Source organism: Gorilla gorilla, chromosome X (assembly GCF_029281585.2).
Source record: "Gorilla gorilla gorilla isolate KB3781 chromosome X, NHGRI_mGorGor1-v2.1_pri, whole genome shotgun sequence".
In the NCBI taxonomy this organism is placed as follows: Eukaryota; Metazoa; Chordata; class Mammalia; order Primates; family Hominidae; genus Gorilla; species Gorilla gorilla.
The window spans coordinates 114,467,025-114,487,477 of record NC_073247.2 but is presented as its reverse complement, the minus strand read 5'-3'; the positions used below and the strand labels follow the sequence as shown (position 1 = coordinate 114,487,477).

Here is a 20,453-nt window from a genome sequence, read left to right as displayed (position 1 = left end):
CTGTCTTTTAATTATTTTCATCCTAATGAGTATGGAAATGTTTGGGGGTTTTGATTTGCATTTCAGTGATAGCTCATGATGTTGAGCATCTTTTCATGTGCTTACTTGCAATTTTTTGTATTTTCTTTGGAGAAATATTTATCCAGATCTTTTGACCATTTTTATATTGGGTTGTCTTTTTATTTTTGAGTTGAAACAGTTTTTATTCATTCTAGATTGAAGTTCCTTGCTAAGTATATGATTTGAAATATTGTCTCCCATTCTCTGGGGTGGGTTTTCACTTACTTATGTCCTTTGAAGCACAAAAGTTTTTAATTTCGATGACGTACAGTTTGCCTATTTTTCCCTTTGTTCTTTGTGCTTTGGTGTCATATGTGAGTCACCAAATGTCACAAAGGTCCATAGTCACAAAGATTTATACCATCTGTTTTCTTCTAAGGGTTTTATAGATTTAGCTCTTACATTTAGGTTTTTGAACAATTTCTAGTTCATTTTTATATACGGTGTGAGGCAGGGATTAAAAGTCATTATTTTGCAGGTGCCTGTCCAATTATCCCAACACCATTTGTTGAAAAGACAATTCTTACCCTATTGTATGGCTCTCATGCTCTTGTCAAACTCAATACATGTGAGGATTTATTTCTGGACTCTCAATACTTTTTCATTCATATTTATGTTTACTGTTATGTCAGTACCACATAGTTTGGATTACTGTAGTTTCATAGTAAGCACTGAAAGCAAATAGTGTGAGTCCTCCAACTTTGTTCTTTTATTGATTATTTTGGATACTGTGGATCACTTGCATATAAATTTTGAGAGCAGCTTCTGAATTTCTATGAAAAGGCAGCTGAATTTGGTAAGGATTACACTGAGTCTGTAGATCAATTTAGCTGGGTATCAATATTTTAATAATATTAAGTCTCACAATCCATAAACATGGGGTGTCTTTCCATTTATTTAGGTCTTCAATTCCTTTCAACAATTTTTAGAGTTTTCAGTGAACAAATATTGCACTTTTTTGGTAAAACTTACTCCTTAGTTTTAAAAATTATTTTGACGAGCTTGCAGTTATAAAAATGTCATTATTTGTTTGATCATTACTACTGTATAGAAATACAATATGTTTTCGCATATTGATATTTTATCATGCAACTCTACTGAAGTTGTTCATTAAACAGGTTTTAGTGGATCTCCTAGGATTTTCTATATGCAAGATTAATTCATCTGCAAATGTTTATGATATTATGAATCATGTTAACATTATCAGTTAACTTTATCAATTTTTTATGTCCCGTTTATTTCTATCTAATCTAGAATATAAATAGGTTAGATAGAAGCATTAGTTACTAATAAAACATAAATAAAAACCACAATAAGATACCACTTCACACCTAATAGGATGCTAGAATATAAATTTATTTAATTTATAAATATAAAATATAAAAAATATATAAAAATATACATAAATTTATATAAATATATATAATAAAATATATAAAATAAAATGTAAAATATATATAATTAATTTATATATAAAATATAAAAAACTCTAATATATTGTCTTAGTACTTTTATGATTTCAAGATCTGTGTTTAAATCTTTGAACCAATTGGAGTTGGTGAGGATGTAGAGAAACTGGAACCCTTGTGCATTGCTGATGACAATGTAAAATCAAGAAAGGATTCCAGCAAAAGGGGTGGGGAAAATCATGACCTGGGTGGTCTCTCTTCTCAGTTGTTCTCTAGAGTTTAACATAGGTACTCTGGTTGATATACTGCTGTTAAATTGGAGTCTTTGTGAGAGGGGGAGGGCCTGAAGCTTCCTAGTCTGCCATCTTGCTAATGTCATTCCACTGTTGAGATTTTGTTATCTTCTTTAGTCAGCTCCATTCCCTTTTCTGTTATTGTCACAAATTATAACTTTATACATTGCATGTCCAAAACATACATTAAATATTGATTTTTATGCATTTGTCTTTCAGGTCATACAAAAAATAAAAAAGTGGAGCTACAATCCAAAATTCTAACAGTACTGGCTTTTGTCATTACTTACGTATTTATATTTGCTAGAGATCTTTATCTCTTCATACAGCTGTGAGTTATTGTCTAGTTTCTTTTTGTTTAAATCTGCATGACTCTCTTTAGAATTTCTTGCTTGGCATATCTAGTGAAAATGAACTCCCTCAGATTTTGTTTATCTGAGAATGTCTTAATTTATCCCCATTAAAAAATAGTTTTTGGTGGACATAGAATTCTCAGTTGACTCTTTGATGATATAAGCCCAACACATTCTGGCCTCCAGGTTTCTGATACCAAATTGGCTGACAGTCTTATTGACAATCACTTGTATATGATCAGTCACTGCTCTCTTTCTGCTTTTAAGATTCACTCTTTGTCTTTGTCTTTCAATAATTTGATTATAATGTGTTTTAGCATATGTCACTTTGTTTTGTCTTGTTTCTAGTTCATTGAGCTTCTTGGATTTTTACATTCAAGTGTTTTATCAAATTTGGAAAGTTTTTAGCCATTATTATTTTTTGAATGATCTCTCTACCCCTTTCTCTCTCTCTTCTCTTCCTAATATTCCCATAATGTGTGAGTTGGCCTGTTGTTCTGCTGGATCACGTCCCACAGGTCCCTTAGGCTCTGTTCACTTTTCTTCATTTTTTTCCCTTTCTGTCCCTCAGACTCAATAATTTAAAAGGTTCTATCTTATAGTTCTGTGAATCTTTATTCCACTTGCTGAAATCAGCTTTTGCACTAATTGAATGTCTTTTGAGTTACTGTACCTTTCAGCTCCAGAATTTCCTTTGGGTTCTTTATTCATAATTTCTATATCTTTATTGATACTGCCATTTTGTACATACACCATTTTACTGTCATTATTCATGTCTTCCTTTAGCTCTTTGAGCATATTTAAGATCACAGTTTTAACATCTCTGTCTAGTAAGTCTGGCATCTGTGCTTCCTCAGGCATGCTTTTTTTGTTTATTATTTTGTTTCTTTTAATAGGCTATACTTTTATGTTTCTTTTCATGCCTTGTGGCCTTTTGTTAAAGAGTGCACATTTGAATCTTATAATGTGGTAACTCTGGAAGTCAAATTGTGTATCCCCTTCCCTAAGGTTTTCTGCGGTTTAAAAAATTGTTGTAACATGTCTCTATGCCAGAAATCAGCATGGGGTGGAAGCTTAAGGTCTTCTCAGGTCTTTTCTGGGACCGTATCTTTCCTTGGGTATACACAGTGCCTTTCTAAATTACTCCGTATATGCAGTTGTTTTTGAATGTCCAAAAAAAAAAAAACGATGATGAGGCTCCCTTAAATCCTCTGGAAGCTACTTGAGCTGGTGAGGGGTAAAACAACAGTTGCCAGGTTTATTTACCTGCACCTCAGTAATCAGAAGCAGCTATCCGTAACAGAATACAAACCGCTGATATTTGGAGGACAATACCCTTATTACGCAGTGTAGCTCCAACAAGCCATGCCAGAGACACAGGTTTCTGTCCCTACATTGACACGGGGCTTGGAAGGAGGCTGGAGTATGAGTAGCTCTTATTGCACTGATGGCTAAAAAGGACTGATAATAACTACAATTTACCAGCAAAGTTTTCCCCTTGGAAGCTGAAAGAGTTTAAGTAGAATCAAGATTTCCAAAACAGTCACGTCAAACAGTTTCTAGTTTCTAGAAGTACAATTGTTGTCTACGTGGAGAGATGGATTCCTAACACTTCTCACTCCACCATTTTCCCTGTCATCACTCTCCAAATACCATTTTTTGAACAATCCATCTTTTGCCCACAGTTATGCCATCTCTATCATACATTAAATATCTCTATCTATTTTGGTCTGTTAATGTATTCTAGTCTGTTTCATTGTTCTATTTTTAATTCATCACCAAGTTAATTGTTGTAGCTTCATAATAAACAGTTACATAAAGTCTGATGTCATATTTTGATCTCTTTAAGGTAGTGCTACACTAGAAGAAGAATGAAACAATAAAAAACAGTAGTGAAATCCATGATCCCTTCTAATTTTCATGGTCACTACCAAATTATGTCTGTGTATTTTATCAATTTAACCCAGTGTCTAGCATGGTGCTGATCACATAATTACTACTCAGTAGGAAGATAAAGATTCCTGGGTTTTATCTTTCAAATAGCAGCTCTTCATGCATAAAGTGGTTTTATTTCAATCTCATTTTATTCATTTTTTAAAAAATTATAAACATTTTAGACCATACATAAAATAGAAAGAATAACACCTATATACCCACCTGGATTCATTTGTTACTATTTTGAGATATATATAACTATATCTGTATCTTGCTATTCATCATTTTTATATTTTGTCTAAACACTTCAAAGTAAATTATATGTAAGCCCTAAATAATTTGTTTTGCATCTTCAAAATATAAGAATAGTCTCTTAAATAACTAAATATCATTATAACCCCCTTAATAAGTTTAACTATAATTCCTTACATTTGAAATACACTCCGTATTTAAATTTTTCAAATTGCTCTAAAATGTGGCTCATAGCTCCTTTTACAAACCATGTTCCAATCACAGATAACACATTCTATTAGCTATTAGTTATTGATATATTTCTTTTTTTAGCTGCCTGGATGACTAGGAAGTTATTGATATATTTCTTAACTCTTATCTAATCTACAACAGTTACTCCCTTCAACTTTTTTTGTGACACTGACTTTTTTAAGTTACCAGGTGGATTGTTTTGCATAATGTCCCACACTCGGGATTTGTCTGATTGAATATTTATAATTTTTTTCACCTGTTACTCCTTGCTGTATATTTCCTGTTACCTAAGAGTTAGCTGCCAAGGCTAGATTCATGTTAACCATTTTCCCCCTCTTATTCTCTGGAGGTAGGATTCTAGATTGACAGGTTTGTTTCTTTTAAATTGAGTACTTAATTTTGTTGTTTTCTGGTTTTCACTACTACTATTGATTATCAGCTGCATGTATAATTGGTATTACTTTGAAGGCAATTTATTTTTCTCTAACTCCTATTAATATCCTGTGTATGACTTTACTGTACACAATTTTACTATGATGTGTTAAGGGTATGTATCTTTTTATTAAGTTGCTTGAGATTTACTGGGGTTTTTAAATATGTGGTTTTGTCTTTCAACAGTTCTAAAAAATCCTCAACCATTGTCTTTTCAAAAGGTGCCTCTGCCTCATGCTCTCTTTCCCTTCTACTTGAAATATTTTGTATCTTAATGCTAACTGCAGAAAAAATTTCAATTCTAAATTCCACTTAAACTCCTCTTTATTTGGTTTTAATATTCTTTATGTTTCTCATTTCAATTAGTATATCATTTTTCTTTGCAAAATGTTTATTTATATTTACTTTTCTAATATATTTGGAATTTTTGTGGGTACCTTGTTAATAATTTTAATGCATTTTCCCTTAGGAGCCTATTACAATATTTTATATTACATGTTATAAAAATTCCAAAATATGAGGTTCCTGGGAATGTTGATTCTTCAGGAACTTGTTCCTATAATTTAATTTACTCTAGTGTGGAGTCAAGATGGCCGAATACAAACAGCTCCAGTCTACAGCTCCCAGGGTCAGCAAGGCAGAATACGAATGATTTCTGCATTTCCAACTGAGGTACTGGGTGCATCTCACCAGGGAGTGTCGGACAGCGGGTGCAGGACAGTGGGTGCAGCACACAGAGCATGAGCCGAAGCAGGGTGAGGCATCGCCTCACCCAGGAAGCGCAAGGGGTTAGGGAATTCCCTTTCCTAGTCAAAGAAAGGGGTGACAGACGGCACCTGGAATATCGGGTCACTCCCACCCTAATACTGTGCTTTTCAAACGGTCTTAGCAAATGGCACACCAGGAGATTATATCCCGCACATGGCTCAGAGGGTCCTGTGCCCACGGAGTCTTGCTCATTGCTAGCACAGCAGTCTGAGATCAAACTGCAAAGCAGCGGTGAGGCTGGGGGAGGGGCGCCCGCCATTGCTGAGGCTTGAGTAGGTAAACAAAGCGGCCTGGAAGCTGGAACTGGGTGGAGCCCACTGCAGCTCAAGGAGGCCTGCCTGCCTCTGTAGACTCCACCTCTGGGGGCAGGGCATAACCAAACAAAAGGCAGCAGAAAACACTGCAGACTTAAATGTCCCTGTCTGACAGCTTTGAAGAGAGTAGTGGTTCTCCCAGATCGCAGCTGGAGATCTGAGAATGGACAGACTGCCTCCTCAAGTGGGTCCCTGACCCCCGAGTAGCCTAACTGGGAGGCACCCCCCAGTAGGGGCAGACTGACACCTCACATGGCCGGGTACTCCTCTGAGACAAAACTTCCAGAGTAATGATCAGGCACCAACATTTGCTGTTAACCAATATCCGCTGTTCTACAGCCTCTGCTGCTGATACCCAGGCAAACAGGGTCTGGAGTGGACCTCCAGTAAACTCCAACACACCTGCAGCTGAGGGTCCTAACTGTTAGAAGGAAAACTAACAAACAGAAAGGACATCCACACCAAAACCCCATCTGTACGTCACCATCATCAAAGACCAAAGGTAGATAAAACCACAAAGATGGGGAAAAAACAGAGCAGAAAAACTGGAAACTCTAAAAATCAGAGTGCCTCTCCTCCTCCAAAGGAATGCAGCTCCTCACCAGCAATGGAACAAAGCTGGACGGAGAATGACTTTGACAACTTGACAGAAGAAGACTTCAGACGATCAAACTACTCTGAGCTAAAGAAGGAAGTTCGAACCCATGGCAAAGAAGTTAAAAACCTTGAAAAAAAATTAGAAGACAGGCTAACTAGAATAACCAATGCAGAGAAGTCCTTAAAGGACTTGATGGAGCTGAAAACCAAGTCACAAGAACTACGTGACGAATGCACAAGCCTCAGTAGCCGATTCGATCAACAGGAAGAAAGGGTATCAGTGATGGAAGATCAAATGAATGAAATGAAGCGAGAAGAGAAGTTTAGAGAAAAAAGAATAAAAAGAAACCAAAAAGCCTCCAAGAAATATGGGACTATGTGAAAAGACCAAATCTACGTCAGATCGGTGTACCTGAAAGTGACGGGGAGAATGGAACCAAGTTGGAAAACACTCTGCAGCATATTATCCAGGAGAACTTCTCCAATCTAGCAAGGCAGGCCAACATTCAGATTCAGGAAATACAGAGGATGCCACAAAGACACTCCTCGAGAAGAGCAACTCCAAGACACATAATTGTCAGATTCACCAAAGTTGAAATGAAGGAAAAAATGTTAAGGGCAGCCAGAGAGAAAGGTCGGGTTACCCACAAAGGGAAGCCCATCAGACTAACAGTGGATCTCCCAGCAGAAACTCTACAAGCCAGAAGAGAGTGGGGGCCAACATTCAACATTCTTAAAGAAAAGAATTTTCAACCCAGAATTTCATATCCAGCCAAACTAAGCTTCATATATGAAGGAGAAATAAAATCCTTTACAGACAATCAAATGCTGAGAGACTTTTGTCACCACCAGGCCTGCCCTACAAGAGCTCCTGAAGGAAGCACTAAACATGGAAAGGAACGACCGGTACCAGCCACTGCAAAAACATGCCAAATTGTAAAGACCATCGAGGCTAGGAAGAAACTGCATCAACTAATGAGCAAAATAACCAGCTAACATCATAATGACAGGATCAAATTCACACAAAACAATATTAACCTTAAATGTAAATGGGCCATATGCTCCAGTTGAAAGACACAGACTGGAAAATTGGATAAAGAGTCAAGGCCCATCAGTGTGCTGTATTCAGGAAACCCATCTCATGTGCAGACACACACATAGGCTCAAAATAAAAGGATGGAGGAAGATCTACCAAGCAAATGGAAAACAAAAAAAGGCAGGGGTTGCAATCCTAGTCTCTGATAAAACAGACTTTAAACCAACAAAGATCAAAAGAGACAATGAAGGCCATTACATAATGGTAAAGGGATCAATTCAACAAGAAGAGCTAACTATCCTAAATATATATGCACCCAATGCAGGAGCAGCCAGATTCATAAAGCAAGCCCTTAGAGACCTACAAAGAGACTTAGACTCCCACACAATAATAATGGGAGACTTTAACACCCCACTGTCAACACTAGACAGATCAACGAGACAGAAAGTTCACAAGGATATCCAGGAACTGAACTCAGCTCTGCACCAAGCGGATCTAATAGACATCTACAGAACTCTCCACCCCAAATCAACAGAATATACATTCTTCCCAGCACCACACCACACCTATTCCAAAATTGACCACATAGTTGGAAGTAAAGCTCTCCTCAGCAAATGTAAAAGAATAGAAATTATAACAAACTGTCTCTCAGACCACAGTGCAATCAAACTAGAACTCCGGATTAAGAAACTCACTCAAAACCGCTCAAATACATGGAAACTGAACAACCTGCTCCTGAATGACTACTAGGTACATAAGGAAATGAAGGCAGAAATAAAGATGTTCTTTGAAACCAACGAGAACAAAGACACAACATACCAGAATCTCTGGGACGCATTCAAAGCAGTGTGTAGAGGGAAATTTATAGCACTACATGCCCACAAGAGAAAGCAGGAAAGATCTAAAATTGACACTCTAACATCACAATTAAAGGAACTAGAGAAGCAAGAGCAAACACATTCTAAAGCTAGCAGAAGGCAAGAAATAGCTAAGCTCAGAGCAGAACTGAAGGAAATAGAGACACAAAAAACCCTTCAAAAAATCAATGAATCCAGTCGCTTGTTTTTTGAAAAGATCAACAAAATTGATAGACCGCTAGCAAGACTAATAAAGAAGAAAAGAGAGAAGAATCAAATAGATGAAATGATAAAGGGGATATCACCACCGATCTGACAGAAATACTAACTACCATCAGAGAATACTATAAACACCTCTATGCAAATAAACTAGAAAATCTAGAGGAAATGGATAAATTCCTCAACACATACACCCTCCCAAGACTAAACCAGGAAGAAGCTGAATCTCTGAACAGACCAATAACAGGCTCTGAAATTGAGGCAATAATCAATAGCTTACCAACCAAAAAAAGTCCAGGACCAGATGGATTCACAGCCGAATTCTGCCAGAGGTACAAGGAGGAGCTGGTACCATTCCTTCTGAAACTATTCCAATCGACAGAAAAATAGGGAATCCTCCCTAACTCATTTTATGAGGCCAGCATTATCCTGATACCAAACCTTGGCAGAGACACAACAAAAAAAGAGAATTTTAGACCAATATCCCTGATGAACATCGATGCAAAAATCCTCAATAAAATACTCGGAAACTGAATCCAGCAGCACATCAAAAAGCTTATCCACCATGATCAAGTGGGCTTCATCCCTGGGATGCAAGGCTGGTTCAACATACGCAAGTCAATAAATGTAATCCAGCATATAAACAGAACCAATGACAAAAACCACATGATTATCTCAATAGATGCAGAAAAGGCCTTTGACAAAATTCAACAACCCTTCATGCTAAAAACTCTCAATAAATTGGGTATTGATGGGACATATCTCAAAATAATAAGAGCTATCTATGACAAACCCACAGCCAATATCATACTGAATGGGCAAAAACTGGAAGCATTCCCTTTGAAAACTGGCACAAGACAGGCATGCCCTCTCTCACCACTCCTATTCGACATAGTGTTGGAAGTTCTGGCCAGGGCAATCAGGCAGGAGAAGGAAATAAAGGGTATTCAATTAGGAAGAGAGGAAGTCAAATTGTCCCTGTTTGCAGATGACATGATTGTATATCTAGAAAATGCCATTGTCTCAGCCCAAAATCTCCTTAAGCCAATAGGCAACTTCAGCAAAGTCTCAGGATACAAAATCAATGTACAAAAATCACAAGCATTCTTATACACCAATAACAGACAAACAGGGAGTGAAATCATGAGTGAACTCCCATTCACAATTGCTTCAAAGAGAATAAAATACCTAGGAATCCAACTTACTAGGGACGTGAAAGACCTCTTCAAGGAGAACTACAAACCACTGCTCAATGAAATAAAAGCAGATACAAACAAATGGAAGAACATTCCATGCTCATGGGTAGGAAGAATCAATATCGTGTAAATGGCCATACTGCCCAAGGTAATTTATACATTCAATGCTATCCCCATCAAGCTACCAATGACTTTCTTCACAGAATTGGAAAGAACTACTTTAAAGTTCACATGGAACCAAAAAAGACCCCGCACTGCCAAGTCAATCCTAAGCCAAAAGAACAAAGCTGGAGGCATGACGCTACCTGACTTCAAACTATACTACAAGGCTACAGTAACCAAAAGAGCATGGTACTGGTACCAAAACAGAGATATAGACCAATGGAACACAACAGCGCCCTCAGCAACAATGCCACATATCTACAACCATCTGATCTTTGACAAACCTGACAAAAACAAGCAATGCGGAAAGGATTCCCTATTTAATAAATGGTGCTGGGAAAACTGGCTAGCCACATGTAGAAAGCTGAAACTGGATCCCTTCCTTACACCTTATACAAAAATTAATTCAAGATGGATTAAAGACTTAAATGTTAGACCTAAAACCATAAAAACCCTAGAAGAAAACCTAGGCAATACCATTCAGGACATAGGCATGGGCAAGGACTTCATGTCTAAAACACAAAAGCAATGGCAACAAAAGCCAAAATTGACAAATGGGATCTCATTAAACTAAAGAGCTTCTGCACAGCAAAAGAAAGTACCGTCAGAGCGAACAGGCAACCTACAGAATGGGAGAAAATTTTTACAATCTGCTCATCTGACAAAGGCCTAATATCCAGAATCTACAATGTATTCAAACAAATTTACAAGAAAAAAACAACCCCATCAAAAAGTGGGTGATGGATATGAACAGACACTTCTGAAAAGAAGACATTTATGCAGCCAAAAGACACATGAAAAATGCTCATCATCACTGGCCATCAGAGATATGCAAATCAAAACCACAATGAGATACCATCTCACACCAGTTAGAATGGCAATCATTAAAAAGTCAGGAAACAACAGGTGCTGGAGAGGATGTGGAGAAATAGGAACACTTTTACACTGTTGGTGGGACTGTAAACTAGTTCAACCATTGTGGAAGTCAGTGTGGCAATTCCTCAGGGATCTAGAACTAGAAATACCATTTGACCCAGCCATCCCATTACTGGATATATACCCAAAGGATTATAAATCATGCTGCTATAAAGACACATGCACACGTATGTTTACTGTGGCACTATTCACAATAGCAAAGACTTGGAACCAACCCAAATGTCCAACAATGATAGACTGGATTAAGAAAATGTGGCACATATACACCATGGAATACTATGCAGCCGTAAAAAAGGATGAGTTCATGTCCTTTGTAGGGACATGGATGAAGCTGGAAACCATCATTCTCAGCAAACTATCGCAAGGACAAAAAACCAAACACTACATGTTCTCACTCATCGGTGGGAACTGAACAATGAGAACACATGGACACAGGAAGGGGAACATCACACACTGGGGCCTGTTGTGGGGTTGGGGGAGGGGGGAGGGATAGCATTAGGAGATATACCTAATGTTAAATGACGAGTTAATGGGTGCAGCACACCAACATGGCACATGTATACATATTTAACTAACCTACACGTTGTGCACATGTACCCTTAAACTTAAAGTATAATTTAAAAAAAAGGAAGAAAAAAAATTAGTGTGTTTTGTGATTTTTAACTACGAGGTACTTATTTTCCTTTAAATTTCAATTGTAGGATTTCTTTATGTCCTAAGGTGAAGGTAGGTAATTCCAAGGATTTGCTTGTTTCAGTAATGTACCTAGGCTCACTACTTGTTTGCGACCTCAAAATTATCTATGTAGTATTCATTTGACCAGTCAATTAATGTGAAATAGAATTTCATCTCTGTGTGTTGGTAGGCTTAGGTTTAAAATTTCTCAAGTGAGTGACATCATTGAAAACGGTAGAGGAGGAAACTCCAAAACTGCATTCATCCATTAAAGAAAAAATGGTCAGAATAAAATATTTTGGAAGACAAATTATAATTTAGGAATTACAAGAGGAAAGGGAACACTTAATTTTTAAAAGGTACCAAATTTCAGTGAGAGAGTATTATGGCATTTTAACTTATTGTCTACCATCCTACACTACCTAGCTGGTAGGCTGCCATAGGGGCAGCTGCTTGTTTTCCTGGTGTGGCTTGCTAGGAGACAGAAAGGCAATTTGGACGCTGTTCTCACATAAATGTGGTTTTGTGTTTTGATCTGTCTGAAAGCTCCCAGAGGGGTTAGCTCAGAATTGTGGTTTTTTGTTTGTTTGTTTTGTTTGTTTGTTTGTTTTGCCAGCCTTTTAACTTTTGTTTAAAGCATTTAAAGGCAAACACGCAGGCTGCAGCCTCCTAGGACAAGAAATAATAGAAAGAACAAGCCATAGACAGACCAAAAATCCTGGGGGAAAATGCTACTGTAGGAGATATGTGGGGAGTAAGGGCTTTTAAAAGCCCCTGTATATAGAAGGGAAACAGAAAGCTATGGGAGAGATACATGCTCAGAAAACACTGGAGAAAACCTGAAGATTTCACTTCTAACTGACCTTTACTTTAGGCTCTAGCAAGGAGGAAGTGAAGGTCTATGCAGAGATGTAAATGGCCAAGCTAAGCACCAAAAGAGTGCACCAACACAGAGCCAATCTACAAAGATCGTAAGACAACTAAAAACATTTTTTTAACTTTAGATATTTTTAAAAACATGTTTAATTACTAAGTGACCACTGAGATAACAGAACAGAGATTTCAGGGACCAAAAATGACAAAGAATATAGTCTTTAAAAATAGATCAGAAAAATCACTAAACAACAAGAAATCACAACCTACAACAAATAGCAACAAAAAACCCCAAGGAGGAGAGATAACCTGATTTATAAGGTTACCACATTATAATAATATAAATGTCCAGTTTTCAACAAAAAAAGAGGCACAAACAAAGTAAGAAAGTATGGTTCATTCACAGAAAGAAAAAAAATTAATAGCTATAGACCCTGAGTAAGCCTAGACATTTGCCACATTAAATGCAGACTTTATGCTTTAAATAAACTGTCTTAAATATGCTCAAAGAGCTAAGGGAAACAATGAACAAAGAACTAAAGGAAGCCTGGAGAACTATTATCTCAACAAAGTGAGGATATAAATAGAGATAGAAGTTGTAAAAGAGCACTACATAAAAATTCTGGATACAGAATTACAGCTGGATAGAAATAATGAGTTCTGGTATTTTGCAGATCTGTAGGGTAAATATGGGAGCAGAGATAAAATCAATAGAGAATAGAAAAGAAATAGAGAGTTTGAATGAAACCAGAAGTTGCTTCCTCCAAAAGATATGAAAATTGTCAAATCTCTAGCAAGACTGTCAAAAAAAAGAAAGAAAGAGAGAGAGACTCAATTTACGGAAATTAGGAAGTAGAGAACACATCAGCACAATGCACAATTGCAGAATAGGAGGATCCAGCCCCCGTATCTCCATAGATACATGGATCTTAACAAACAACTTTATAGTTTGGATGTTTGTTCCTAAAAAGCTCATGTTGAAATTTGATGCCTAATCTTGGAGGTGGAGCCTAATGGGAAGTGTTTTGGTTATGGGAGTAGATCTTTCATGAAAAGATTAATACCCTCCCTCAGGGAGGGGGTGAGTGAGTTCCTGTTCTACTAGATCCCAGGAGAGCTGGTTGTTAAAAAGAGCCTGGCACCTCCCTTTCTCTCTTACTTTCTCTCTCACCATGTGATCTTTATACACCCTGGCTCCCCTTCACCATCTGCCATGAGTAGAAGCAGCCTGAGGCCATCACCAGAAGTAAATGCTGGTGCTGTGCTTTTTGTACAGCCTGCAGAACCATGAGCCAAATAAACCTCTTTCCTTTATAAATAACTCAGCCTCAAGCATTTCTTTGTCGCTACATAAAATGGACTGAGACAGATGAGAAAACATTTAGGGGAGCCCAGGAATCCGGCTGAAAGTTTTGAGCTCCCTGCTGTAGAAAAAAACAAAAAAAACAAAAAACAACCTAAGAATAGATGTATTGAAGAGGGTAAGTAGAACAATTTCATATACCCATGTCACCCCCCACCGCCCACCTGCCCAGGGTGGCAGAGCTCAGGACCAAAAGAGACCTCCTCAGAAACTGACGGATCCTATGAACTGGCTTGTGTATTCCACCAAAAGTTCCACTCATGAACCTCATAGGATGTTTCACCTGTGGACCTCCCAACTAGCTGACATACACCCTCATTAGTCCACATGCTCCTTCCCCAAGAGCTGAGACCCTGCATTCACCCACAGATAGTGTGCATGAGCCTCAATAGACAGCACACACATATGACCAGCCACTGCAACTCTGCTAGATTTGGAGAAAATGCTCAATCTTGACACTTCAAGATTGCACTGCCATAGAGAAAATAATCAGGAGGCTTTCAGCAGCTGGCATGGCATTGTGAAATCAAGAGAAGGTACACAATCCCAAGACTTCAGAAGATTGGAGCAGATATATCCATACAAAATATCTGAGAGATCCCCCAAAATCTTGAGTCAGACTCACTTGTGAAGAACTTTACCTCGAGGAGGTTACTGTTTCTTCAAATGTGAAGACAGAGACACAAGGCTTCAAGGGAAATGAAGAATCAAGGACACATGAGACACCGAAGGAACAAAATAAAGCTCCAATGGCTGATGCCAAAGAAATGAAAATCAATGAACTTCTTGATAAGAATTATAATAATTGTCTTAGAAAAGCTCAGTGAGCTACAACATAACACAGATAAATAACTAAATGAAATTTTAAAAACACACGAACAGAATGAGAAATTTAACAGAGATAGAAACTATACAAAAGAACCAAACAAATTCTGGAGCTGAACAATAACTGAACTGAACAATTCAACAGATAGCTCAACAACATGCTTAATCACGCAGGAAAAAAGTCAGTAAACTTAAAGACAGATTGTTTAAAATTATCCAGTATACAGAATGAAAAGAAAAAAGAATGGAAAAGGGTGAAGAATGCTTACAGGACTATGGAAGACCACCAAGTGAACCAATAGATGCATTATGAAAGGCCAAGGAGCAGAAAAAAAGAAAGGGAGAGAAAGCATATTTAAATAAATGATGACAGAAAACTTCCCAAATCTGGAGAGAGAAATTAATATCCAGATCTTTGAAGCCCAAAGAACTCAAAACAGATTGAACATAAAAAGGTATTCACCGAGACACATTATGATCAAATTGCGAAAAGTCAATGACAAGGAGAATTTTGTAAGCAGCAAGAGAAAAGCAACTCACCACATAAAGGGAATCCCCATAACATTGCAAGGGATTTCTTAGAAGAAACCTTGCAGACCAGGACAGAGTGGGATAATACATTCAAAGGGCTGAAAGAAAAAAAAAAACACTACCAACTAAGAATGCTTTGTCCAGCAAGTTGTCCTTCAGAAATGAAAATAAATAAATAAAAATGTTCCCAGACAAACAAAAGCTGAGGGAGTTTATCACCAATAGGCCTTCCTTACCCAATGCTAAAGGGAGTTCTTCAAGTTTAGAAACAAAAGGATGATAATTAGCAACATTAAAACATATGAAAGTATAAAACTCACCAGTAAAAATAAGTATATAGTTGAATTCAGAATAGTCTAATAATGTAATGATGTTATATAAATCACTTTCAACTCTAGTATAAAGTTAAAAGACAAAAGCATTAAAAATAACTCTAGCAATAATAATTTTTTAATGAACACACAATACAGAATGATGTAAATTGTGACATCAATAACTTAAAATGTGGCAGTGGAGAAGTAAAAGTGTAGTTATTGTCTGTGATTAAACTTGTTATCAGCTAGAATCAATAATAATACTTATATCAGCAATATAAAACTAGAAATCAACAACAGGAGGAATCTTGGAAAAGTCACAAATACATGGAAGTTAAACAGCATTCCCCTGAAAAACCAATAAATCAAAGATTAAATAAAAAAGGAAATGAAAATTATCTTGAGAGAAACAGAAATGAAAATATCATATACCAAATTTATAGTATACATCAAAAGCCATTATAACAGAGAAGTCTATAGCAATAAATGCCAACATTAAGAAAAACAAAAGATTTGAAATAAACAACCTAACTTTATAACTCACAGAGAAAAAGAAGAAAAAATCAAGCCTAAAGTGATTAGAAAAAAAGAAAATAATCAATATAACAGCAGAAATAAATGAAATAGAGACTAGAAAAACAATCGAAATGACCAAATAACTAAGAGTTAGTTTCTCAAAAAGATAAACCAAATTGACAAACCTTTAGCTAGACTAGAAAAAAAGAGAGTAGACTCGAAAAAATCAGAAACGAAGGAAGAGACATTACAGTTGATAGCACATAAATGCAATGGATCAGGAGAGACTACTGGAAGGTGGCACACCCCAACTACAAGGGGACAGAAGCTCCTTCACTCAGGAACCTTCCAGTCCACACCCTATGTATGTCTTCATCTCAATGTTCAACTATACCCTTTGTCATATCCTTTATTAATATAATAAACCAGTAAATGTAAGTGTTTTCTTAAATTCTGTGAGTCATGCTAACAAATTAATTGTACCTGAGGAAGGGGTCTAGAAAAACCCTGATTATTAGCTGGTAGGTCAGAAGCATGTGTAAAACAATCTGGAGCTTTCAACTGGCATTAGAAGTGGGGGGCCGTCTTGTGGGACTGAGCCCTTAACCTGTAGGATTTGACTCTAATTCCAGGTAGAGAGTGTCATAATCAAATTGAATTATAAGACACCCTGTTGGTGTCTGTTGCAGAAAAGTTTGGTGTTTAGGGAAAAAAGCCACACATTTTGGCCACAAAAAGTGTTCTGTGTTGTGTTGAGTGGAGCATTTGAGAGAAGGAAGAACATCTTGTGTTTTTTTTTCCTATCAAATACACTAATATACAGCATAATATCGATAGGTAACAATAATGTATTATGTACCTAAACTTTGCTAAGACAGTAGATATGTTAATTGTTCTTAACACACACACAAACACACACACACAGACACACAGTGATAAGAAGGGGATGGGAGGACTCTTTGGAAAGTGATAGATATATTTATGCCCTTATCATTAACATTAAATGTATAGAGCTTTTTTATATATCAATCATATATCAATTAAATAGTTTTAAAATGAAATAAAATGTGGGGACATTACTAGCGACCTTACAGAAATATGAAGTAGTATAAAACATACTATGGACAATTGTCTACCGCAAATTAGATAACCTAGATAAAATGGACAACTTCCTAGAAACACAAAAACTGCCCAAATGACTCAAGAAGTACAAAATCTGATGAGATATAGGTAAAGAGAATGAATCAGTAACCAAAAACCTCCTAGCAAAGAAAAGTCCAGGATCAAATGGCTTCAGTGGTGAATTGTACCAAACATTTAAAAGTAATTAACATAAAGCTGGGCGCAGTGGCTCACGCCTATAATTCCAACACTTTGGGAGGCTGAGGTGAGCAGGATCACCTGAGGTCAGGAGTTCTAGACCAGCCTGGCCAACATGGTGAAACCCCATCTCTACTAAAGATACAAAAATTAGCCAGGCATAGTGGTGCATGCCTGTAATCACAGCTACTTGGGAGGCTGAGGCAGGAGAATAGCTTGAACCCGGGAGGTGGAGGTTGCAATGAGCTGAGATTGCACCACTGTGCTCCAGCCTGGGTGACAGAGCGAGACTGTCTCAAAAAAAAAAAAAAAATTAACATAAACACATCTTGAAGTATTCCAAAAACTAGAAGAGGATTGCAACATTTCCTAACTCATTCTATGAAGACACCCTTAAACTGAGATCACAGCCAGACAAAAATATCACAAGAAAACTATAGATCAATATCACTTATGAATATAGATGTAAAAATTCTCAAAAATATCAACAACTATCAAACTGAATCTAACAGCATATTAAAATATTATACTCCATGACCAAGTGGAATTTATTCCAGGAATACATATTTAGTTCAATATATGAAAATCAACATAATACATCACATTAAGAGAAGGAAGGAAAAACATCACGTTCTTACAAATTGATACAGAAAAGGCCTTTGACAAATTCCAATTCCCTACCATGATAAAAACACTCACCAAACCAGGAATAAAAGAGAACTTCCTTCACATGATAAAAGGCATTTATAAAAAACTTATAGCTAGCATCATACTTAAGGATGAAAGACTTTCTCCTATAATCAAAAACAAGACAAGGATGCCCACTTTTACTGCATCAATTCAACATGGTACTGGAAGTCTAGCCAGATAATTAGGCAAGACAAAAGAATAAAGGGCATATAAATTGGAAAGGAAAAAGTGAAACTCTCTCTCGTCATTAATGACGTGATGCTATACATAGAAAATCCCAAGATCCACAAGAAACTTACTAGAATTAATAAACCAGTTCAGCCACCTGTGGCAAACTGCTTGTTACCATTCCACAAAGACATAAGAAGCTTGCATCATAATGTCAATGTGCTCACTGCTACTTTCATAAAAAAAAAAAAAACCTGCTATGAAAATAATGTGTAATTTGTTGTCAATTTAAATAAATTCTGGCATAGATTCTTTTTTTTTAAACTTCAGATTAGCACTTTGAGTAGGATCATTCAGGCTCGATCATATGCTCCAACTTTATAACTACATTTTACACATTTAAATTAATATGAAAAAAGATTGTGCTCACTTTGGCAGCACATATACTAAAATTGGAACGATATAGAGAAGATTAGCATGGCCCCTGTGCAAAGATGACATGCAAATTCATGAAGCATTCCATATTTTTAATTAAAAGACACAGAATGGCAAGGTGGATAAGAGTCAAGACCCATCAGTGTACTGTATTCAAAAGACCCATCTCACATGCAAAGACACACATAGGCTCATGAAAGCAGAAAGAAAGCAGGGTTGCAATCCTAGCTTCTGACAAAACAGACTTTAAACCAACAAAGATCAAAAAAGACAAAGAAGGGCATTACACAATGGTAAAAGTTCAATTCAACAAGGAGATCTAACTATCCTAAATATATATGCACCGAATACGGGAGCACCCAGATTTATAAAAAGAAGTTCTTAGAGATCTACAAAGAGACTTAGACCCCCACACAATAATAGTGGAAGACTTTAACACCCCACTGTCAATATTAGACAGATTGTCAAGACAGAAAACTAACAAGGATATTCAGGACTTGAATTCAGCTCTGGACCAAGTGGACCTGACACATATCTACAGAGCACTCCATCCAAAAACAACAGAATATACATTTTTCTTGGTGCCATGTAGCACTTACTCTAAAGTCGATCACATAATTGGAAGTAAAACACTCCCCAGCAAATGCAAAAGAACTGAAATCATAACAGTCTCTCAGACCACAGTACAATCAAATTAGAACTCGAGATTAAGAAACTCACTCAAAACCACACAACTACATGGAAACTGAACAACCTGCTCCTGAATGACTCCTGGGTAAATAATGAAATTAAGGCAGAAATCAAGACGTTCTTTGAAACTAATGAGAACAAAAATACAAAGTACCAGAATCTCTGGGACGCAGCAAAAGCAGTGTTAAAAGGGAAATTTGTAGCACTAAATTCGCACATCAAAAAGCTACAAAGATCTCAAATTAACACCCTAACAACACAACTAAAAGAACTAGAGAACCAAGAGCAAACAAACCCCAGAGCTGGCAGAAGACAAGAAATAACCAAGATCAGAGTTGAACTGAAGGAGATACAGACATGAAAAACCCTTCAAAAAGCCCATGAATCCAGGAGCTGGTTTTCTGAAATAAATAAATAATAAATAAATAAATAAATAGGCCACTAGCTAGACTAATAAAGAAGAAAAGACAGAATAATCAAATAGACACAATAAAAAATGATAGAGGATATCACCAATGACCCCACAGAAATACAAAAAACTACCAGAGAATACTATAAATACCGCTATGCAAATGAACTAGAAAATCTAGAAGAAATGGATAAATTCCTGGACACATAGACCCTCAAGACTGAACCAGGAAGAAGTTGAATCCCTGAATAGATCAATAACAAGTTCTGAAATTGAGGCAGGAATAAATAGCCTACTAACCAAAAAAAGCCCAGGACCAGACAAATTTACAACTGAATTCACCCAGAGGTACAAAGAGGAGCTGGGACCACTTCTTCTGAAACTATTCCAAACAACTGAAAAGAAGGGACTCCTCCCTAACCCACTTTATGAGGCCAGCATCATCCTGATACCCAAAACCTGGCAGAGATACAACAAAAACAAAAAAACTTCAAGCCAATATCCCTTATGAACATCAATGCAAAAATCCTCAGTAAAATACTGGCAAACAGAATCTAGTAGCATATTGAAAAGCTTATCCACCACGATCAAGTT

At 36.8% G+C, this 20,453-nt stretch overlaps 1 protein-coding gene and 1 non-coding gene across 3 annotated transcripts in view; one reads left to right on the top strand and one right to left on the bottom strand.

Annotated features, from left to right (window-relative positions):
- GPRASP2 (G protein-coupled receptor associated sorting protein 2) overlaps nt 1-20,453 on the bottom strand; it is a 117,000-nt gene that overhangs the window by 20,169 nt on the left and 76,378 nt on the right. The window lies entirely within an intron of this gene.
- Nucleotides 18,748-18,854, top strand: LOC115932456 (U6 spliceosomal RNA). Its single transcript, XR_004068736.1, has one exon. It is a non-coding gene; the product is annotated as a U6 spliceosomal RNA (small nuclear RNA).